The sequence below is a fragment of the Nicotiana attenuata genome, unplaced genomic scaffold (assembly GCF_001879085.1).
Source record: "Nicotiana attenuata strain UT unplaced genomic scaffold, NIATTr2, whole genome shotgun sequence".
Lineage (NCBI taxonomy): Eukaryota > Viridiplantae > Streptophyta > Magnoliopsida > Solanales > Solanaceae > Nicotiana > Nicotiana attenuata.
In genome coordinates this window covers 132,353-140,624 of record NW_017672564.1, presented here as the reverse complement: position 1 = coordinate 140,624, position 8,272 = coordinate 132,353, and positions in this window count along the sequence as shown.

Here is an 8,272-nt window from a genome sequence, read left to right as displayed (position 1 = left end):
TGACAGCTTTGATCTTATTGGATATGCTGGCGCCGATTATGTAGGATATCTGGTGGACAGGAAAAGCACTTCTGGAATGGCACATTTCCTGGTCACCTGCTTAATCTCATGGGGTACAAGGAAGTAGAACTCTATGGCTCTCTCAACTGCAGAAGCTGAATATGTAGCAGCTGCTTCTTGCTGTGCTCACCTTCTGTGGATCAAGAAACAGTTGGAAGACTTTGGAGTGTTCTCAGACTGTGTGCCTCTCTTATGTGACAATACAAGTGCACTCAACATGGTAAAAAATCCAGTTCAACATAAGAGGGACCAAGCACATTGATGTACGTCATCACTTCCTCAGAGAAAATGTTGAAAAGGGGCTTATATGCATAAAATTCTGCAGCACTGAAGATCAAATTGCAGATATATTTACCAAAGCCCTGAGTAGAGAACACTTCGAGCAAAATCGTCTGGCATTGGGGTTATTAAAACCCAATTGAGAACCTGGTCCCTCAATGATTGGCTATGAAAGAAATGTTCAGGTAAACTTAGCTAAAAGGTGTTTTCTGGAAAAGCTAACTCATCTCTATACCGTTACAGGTAGACACGCTTGATGATTACAAAGAAAATAAAAAGTTGAGGCTGTATACACTGGAAAAAAGGGCAAAGCTTACAGATAAGAGATCAGTCAGGGAACCTGGTTCTCCTGACACAGGTTAGTAGTTTCTCTGTTCTCTCATGCACCATTCTGAACAATTAAAACAAGTGCCACATCATCAGCATGTCAGTTTTTGGTTTTGTGTCTTTTGAACCCAAACATCTCCTTGGTTTTTAATCGACCCAACTCCCTAAAACCTGCCGCCCTTTCTAACCGATCCCTCTTTCATCACAAATACATCTATCTCTGTCATCAACTCCACACATCAACACTTCAAAACCTGTTTCCTATTCTTTCTCTCCTTAGTTCACCAAATATTCTCTCTTCTTCACACCATGGCTGAAAATCAAATAATTTCTAGTATCACCGAGTCATCACAAGTTGAAACACCAACGCCACACTCCCCTCCTCACAAAAACCCTAGAACTGTCACGACCCAAAATTCACTACGGGTCGTGATGGCGCCGGACACCTCTGTCAGGCAAGCCGACTAAATTATCGATTTAATTCTATTTCAATACCTTTGAAAATCTAGGAGTTTTCCTTCCATTTTTCATAAATAAACAGGGTCACTATTTCAATTTAAGTTAAGAAATAAATAATTAGTACAAATCGTTCGAAAACCATCCCAGAACTCGGTGTCACAAGTGCATGAGCAACTACTGATAAGGAAAAAAAATACAATATCTGTCCGAAATACAGTGGACAGGGAATAAATACAAGATGCTGAAAGGAAACTACAATAGTAGCTGCGGGTCGCCTCGAATAATGCAGCTCACCTAGTCCCAGAATCATCCGCGCTGCTACGCCCAGTAGGCCACTAAAGTTACTTATACCTATGCAACAAAAATGCACATAAGTGTAGTATGAGTACGTAATCAACGTGTACTCAGCAAGTATCCCGTCTAATCTCGAAGAAGTAGAGACGAGATGGTCAACTTTGACACTTACTAGTGGTCCAATAATAATATACTAAATGTGTGAGGAAATCAAGGATTTTATAAAGCAGTACTAACTCACAATGCTGGAAAACAAGCAATACACCTTTAACAAATAATAAAGGATTTTCAAGGTTTACTCTTCTTTATCTTATCTATTTACATCAAGCCATGAAGGGCAATATCATCATTTAAAATTTCACGTGCATCAATATATATAAAAATATAATGCGCAAATCATGCCGAGGCGACGGCCCGATCCAACAAAAAAAGAAATGTGCACTTGCCGAGGGTCGACGGCGCGGCTATAGATGCATCTATTACCCCGCTCGCGAAATAATCTGCGACGCGGTCAACATAAAATAAACACACACCCTGCTCGCGAATCATACATGCGACGCAGGATAGAGATACATGCTCAATCAATCAAGTATGAACTTATCAGGGAATATTTATCAAAATATATCAAATTCTCTTTTAACAAATTTTAAGAGGTAAAGTTTAATCCCTTGAGAAATTCATTTACAAATTCCATGTGATATAAGCAATTCAAGCTATCATAGGGTTTACAAATAATCCAAGTATTCATGCCTTTGGGTCCTAGCTACCCGGACAATAGCATAATAGTAGCTACGCACGGACTCTCGTCACCTCGTGCGTACGTAGCCCCCACAAATAGGAGCACATAACCAATTAATTCACCTATGGGGACATTTCCCTCTCACAAGGTTAGAAAGGAGACTCACCTCGCTCCGAAGATCCATAACCGGCACTCCACGCCCCTCCGAAGACTCTAATTGATGCACCACGCTCCGAAACTAGCCAACGGTTACACAAACCCATTAATATATGCTTAATTATTCATTACAAACTAATTCATAGAAATTCCTAACTCCGATCGAAAAGTTGACCAAAACGCCCTCGGGCCCACGTGCCCGGAATCCAAAATTTTTGGAAGATAAAGATTACCCATGACCTTATCAACTCAAATATACAATTTACTCCTAATTCCCTGCTCAATTTCGTGGCTAAATTCCAAGAATATAATTTCCTAGGTTTTCCACCAAAACCTCAATTTTTATACTAATTTTCATGCCCAAATCCATACATAATTGATGTATTCAACTCAAAATAGGTGGGGATAACTTACCTTAACATTGATGACGAAAATCCCCTCTTGAAGCTACCCAAAAATTGCCCAAGCCTTGAAGAAATGAGAGAAATGAACTTCAGCCCCGATTTTAAAACAAACTTTCTGCCTCCAGGTACTTTCGCTTCTGCGGAATTATTTCCGCTTATGCGGCTCCGCTTATGTAGTCAAAACGCCGCTTCTGCGGCTCCTTCCCAAGCCGCCCAGCTTCCGCTTCTGCGCTCCCTTTTCCGCAGGTGCGGTCCCGCATCTGCGGCTCCCTGACCGCATCTGTGGTCCCAGCTTTCCTCACCAAAGTCCGCATCTGCGGTCTTCCTGGCCGCTTCTGCGGCTCCGCACCTGCGGCCAAAACTTCGCAGGTGCGGAAATACCAGATACCAGCTGCTTCAGTTTTTCTTTAACTCCAAAAATTGATCCGTTAACCACCCGGAATCCACCCGAGGCCCCCGGGACCCCAACTAATCATACCAACCAATCCCAAAACACATTACGGACTTGCTCGAGGCCTTAAATCATATCAAACAACGCTAAAATCATGAATCAACCCCCAATCCAAGCTTTATGAACTTTAGAACTTCCAACTTCTACTTTCGATGCTTAAACCTATCAAATCACGTCCGATTGACCTCAAATTTTGCACACAAGTCATATTCGACATTACGGACCTACTCCAACTTTCGGAATCGGATTCCGACCCCGATATTAAAAAGTCCACTTCTGGTCAAACTTCTCAAAAACCTTCAAATATCTATCTTTAGCCAAATGACTCCAAAATGACCTACGGACCTCACAATTCACTTCCGATCGCGCTCCCAACTCCCGAATCACCATACGGAGCTATTCCCAGACCTGGAATCCCAAACGAACATCGATAATAATGAAATGCACTTCAAGCCAAACTAAAGAAATTCCTTCTAAAATGCTAACTTCCACAATAGGCGGTAAAACACTCCCGGGTTATCCAAAACCCGAACCGGGCATACTGTCAAGTCCGAAATCATCATACGAACCTGTTGGAACCTTCAGATCCCGATTCCGAGGTCATTTACTAAAAATTTCAATCTTAGTTCATTCTTTCAACTTTAAGCTCCTAAAACAAGAATTCTCTTTCCAAATCAACTCCGGATCTCCCGAAACTCAATTCCGACCACGCGTGCAAGTCATAATACCTGAAATGAAGCTGCTCATGGCCTCAAACTACTGAACGACGCGCTAGGGCTCAAAACGACCAATCGGGTCGTTACAAGAACAGAGTCACCCCCACATTTCGTCTCCTCTCCTACCCATTCGAGTTCCAATTCTCAAAAGAGTCACAAAGCATTAACTCCCACAAGAGGTGCTGCCCATATCTCTTCTCTTACCTCGCTAGAAAAGAGAGATGAAACGAGTATTGCTGAGAATGAAGAAAATCGGGAAATTTCAAGTTCTCCTATAGAAGAAGGGTCAAAGGTAGACCAGACTGAAGGAAATGAAATCGTTGACTCAACAAAGACTGCTCCTGATCCCTTGTCCACTGGTACCGCTCCTACTTCTCCTGAGTTTCTCATGGATCTACAAGAAAAAGAAGCCATAGAAATTATGCTGTCCATCGCCAATGAAGGGGTTTTTGACGGAGGAAGCGAGGATGGTATTAAGACTCAGGGGGAAGCATCTGAGCCTGTTGAAGAGAATAATGAGCTTGTGCTTGTTGAACCTTCAGCAAAAGGAAGGTGCTACTAGAGAACCTGCTGGAAGACCTGATCCGCCTTCGGAGGATCTGATGACGTCCAAATCCACTACTAAAAAGTAAAATAACACGGTCACATGCAATATAATTTACCCAACTATTAGTTGGGGTCGAATCCCACAGAGAACAATATGTAGACGATTAGGAATGTAAGAGAATTATCACTTGTTATGCAATGCCAAACACTTAGAATTGTTTTTGAGAATATTTATATCTAAATGCGGAAATGTAAACTAACCTAGAAAGCAAGTAAAATGATCCATGGCTACAAGTGTGGATACACGGGGAATTACACTCATGTAATGATCTAATGTATTTCACGATCTTACAAATATGAGCGAGTTTATGTTAATTAGCCTCGGGTAATAATTCTATATTAGCTTCTTCCAAAGACTAACAAGACTTCCTAATTGAATTATCTCTAAAACAATTAGAATATTAAGCACACCCGATTATGGCTACAAGTAGTTCAATCCTATCCCTAGGTAGAATCTATAAAATGAGGGTTAAAGCCTCAAGTTCTTGTTAATTAATCTTCCCAACCCCAAATAATCTTTCCCAAAATTAATTCGAAGTTAATGGGCGAGTCCTAGGGTTAGCTAATCCCTTTGGAAACATTAAAGGACAAGAATAATAAAAGAAATAATAACTCACTTCATAAAAGATAAAAAATCATTTAATACATAAGTAAAATAAGATATTTAATTCACACTTTAAACATGAATATTCCCATAAACAAGATTCAAGTGTTGGATAAAATACTACACACTTAGATATACAATACAAAGCAAGAAAATGAAGAAATGAGCATAAATGAGTAAGAAATTCTCAACCAAAAGTTTCAAATCTTCAAGACCCAAGTGTATGTGCAAGAAACCTAGCTTCCAAACTTGTTCTCTCTAGTCTAAAGACTGAAAATTAAGCCGAAGATGTCCAAAGATCAGCTAAGTCGGGTATTAAATGGTTTGGGATAAAAAACGTGAAATGCCAAAACTGCCTAGATTTCTACCCTGATTTGTAAATCGCGATCGCAAAAAGAGGCCTGCGATCGCGAAGAGTAAGGATGTAAACCACTGCAATCGCGGACAAGATCCAAGCGTTCGCGTAGAGGAATTGAGAACAATTGACGAGCCTCTTCTTCGCGTTCGTAGAAAAAGCTCTGCGTTCGCGATGTGTTGTTTGCCAGCCTTCTGCGATCGCATTCCAACTTCTCCAACTTCTCACAAATTTCATTTCAATTCAAATGCTCAAATACCATATTAATAAAAGTGGCAACCAAGTCATGACACTAAAGCTTCAAAATTTGCCTCATTATCACAAACAATTTTCTTTCGTTCATTCTTCCCAATTGGAGATTGAATTAAGTTCACAACTCAAAATTTCATGTTCGTCACACTTAAGAGAGCATCCCAACTTATAAATTGCAATTTAAACACACATGGGATATCAAATGGAAAGAATTAACTCTCACTCTCACAAAGATATTCAAATATACAAAAGTAGTGCCATAGGCCTGCCCTTATTTTAATTCGCCGCCTATACAAGAATATTCAGTTGGAGATCCCATAAGGACTTTTGAGCTTGTAATGTAGGTTTAGGGAAGGGTTGGATAAGCATTTGGGATACAAGTGACTACACCCTCATTGAACACTACTCACATTTGTCTTTCTTTTTGCACTTTGCTTCTTTTTAAACCACATAGCCCTTATTGGCATCTTGTTACCAATATAGAACCACCTTGAAGAGTATATATATATATATATATATATATATATATATATATATATATATATATATATATATATGCGCACACACACACACATATTCTTCTCTCATTTTTATTTTTTATTTTTTATTTTTTATATAGCTATTTTCTTTTGGAGCTTGAGTAATTTCATATGAACACTTTGAGGTATATGTTTCTACACTCAATGTACAACCTTACCAATTTCCAGCTTGACACCAACACCCCCAACTTAGGCTTTTGTCCTCATTCTCAATATTCAAGGAGGGACGGGTCAAAAGAGGGAATTATTTCACAAAAGGGTTAAGGTCTGTAATGAGGTGGCCAAAGAAAAGGTTAAAGGCTCAAATGGGGGTAAACTAGTAATGATATTTATGCAATAGTAAAGGCTAAAGAAGCTTTTTCAAAGATCACAAAGAATGCCTAAGGTCATCCCTCCAACCAAACATAATTAACATTAGCATTGAAAGACCAACCGCGCAAGTTCTAGACTACAAATAATGCAAAAAAATTTACAAGAAATCTCACCACACATGGCACATGCATACTCGAGTGACATATAAATACAAAATTCAATTAAAACTAATGAACCCAAAGAAAATCATATATAGCCTAAAAGACTATTTATTGAATCAAAGAGCCAAAAATAGAACCTAAAAGTCACAACAAGGATTATCACTTCAATCATTTTTTATTTTAAAGAACCAAACTACATATGCCAAAGTTTAAATTATGTTGGTACCAAACAAGCCACACGTTGGTTTATGGACAAAAGATTACATCCAATAACCAATTTATTCACTACTAGCTACTAAACTAACTAAAAAAAAAATATTTACCCAAAAATAAGAAGAAAAACTAAACAATACTAATCCCTTAAGAAAGGTTGTCACGCCATCCATCACAGGAAAAAGTCACCCGGTTCGACACAAATTAGCTCCTTGGAAAAGAACCGCTGCATGAAGAAAATCACGGAGTTTCATTAATGCTACTATGAAAATAAAAAAAACTAATAAGAAAATGCTAAAGCTAACATGATAGAATTAAACTACAAAATATTACTAATAAACTACAAATGTCAACTAATCTACACAAGTTATCACAAAAATAATCATGCTCCAACTACATCATCACATATAAATGAGTCACCCTCAACCTAAACTGTTGCAGTGTCCTCAATGCAACTAAATAAAACAAGATAAAATAAAGGAGGTGCTCCCTTAATGGCATCACTCTGAGCTGGAGGTACTGGGAACTGAGAGCTCCAAGTCATCCTCGTCGCCATCCTCTGATCCACAAAACTTCCTCAAGGTGTTCATCATCTTTGTTAAGAACTTACTTTTCTTCTTTTCATATTCTCTCTGCTTCCGCTGCCTCCGCTCAATCTTACCCAATTTGGCTTTAATGGATTGCTTCTCCTTAGCAAGATCTGACAAAGTTGGATTGGCCAGCTGGACCTGCAGATGTGCCCTCTCCAAACGGTCCAGAAGGGAGACCAGCTACAAGCTGGCGGACCTGTGTCTCCACGCCATAAACCTGGCGAGAGATATACCTGAGTGTGAGAGGTCCCTGATCAAGTGGTACAATGGCAGTACAAGGCCCTGTGGCAGAATCGGGTATCTCAATGATGGTGTCAGGACACTGGCCAAATGAGGGAGATGTTGCATCAATCTTTCTTTTCTTTTGTACATTCCCTACTCCCTTTCTCAGCAATGGATGAATGAGCTTCTCTGGGTTCTTTTCCTTCTCTATAGGCCTCTTCTCCACCCCGGCCTCATAGCATAAATGAGTGATCATGGACGGGAAGAATAAACTCTTAGTCCTCTCTGCAATAACCTCAACTATCTCATCAACAATCAGCTGTCCCACATTCACTGGTATGCCCTCTATGATTGCGCAAATAATCCTTGCCTTCTCAAGTGTCACCTCAGTCTCATTACGTGAAGGCATGACTCGAGCACAGATAATGGATAGCCAAGTTTTGGCCTCGGTAGTGAATTCATTATACTCGATCCTTGAGTGATTTCTTATCTAGTTTGGCATCTTTCTACCGTGCAAATGGTCTACAAACCAC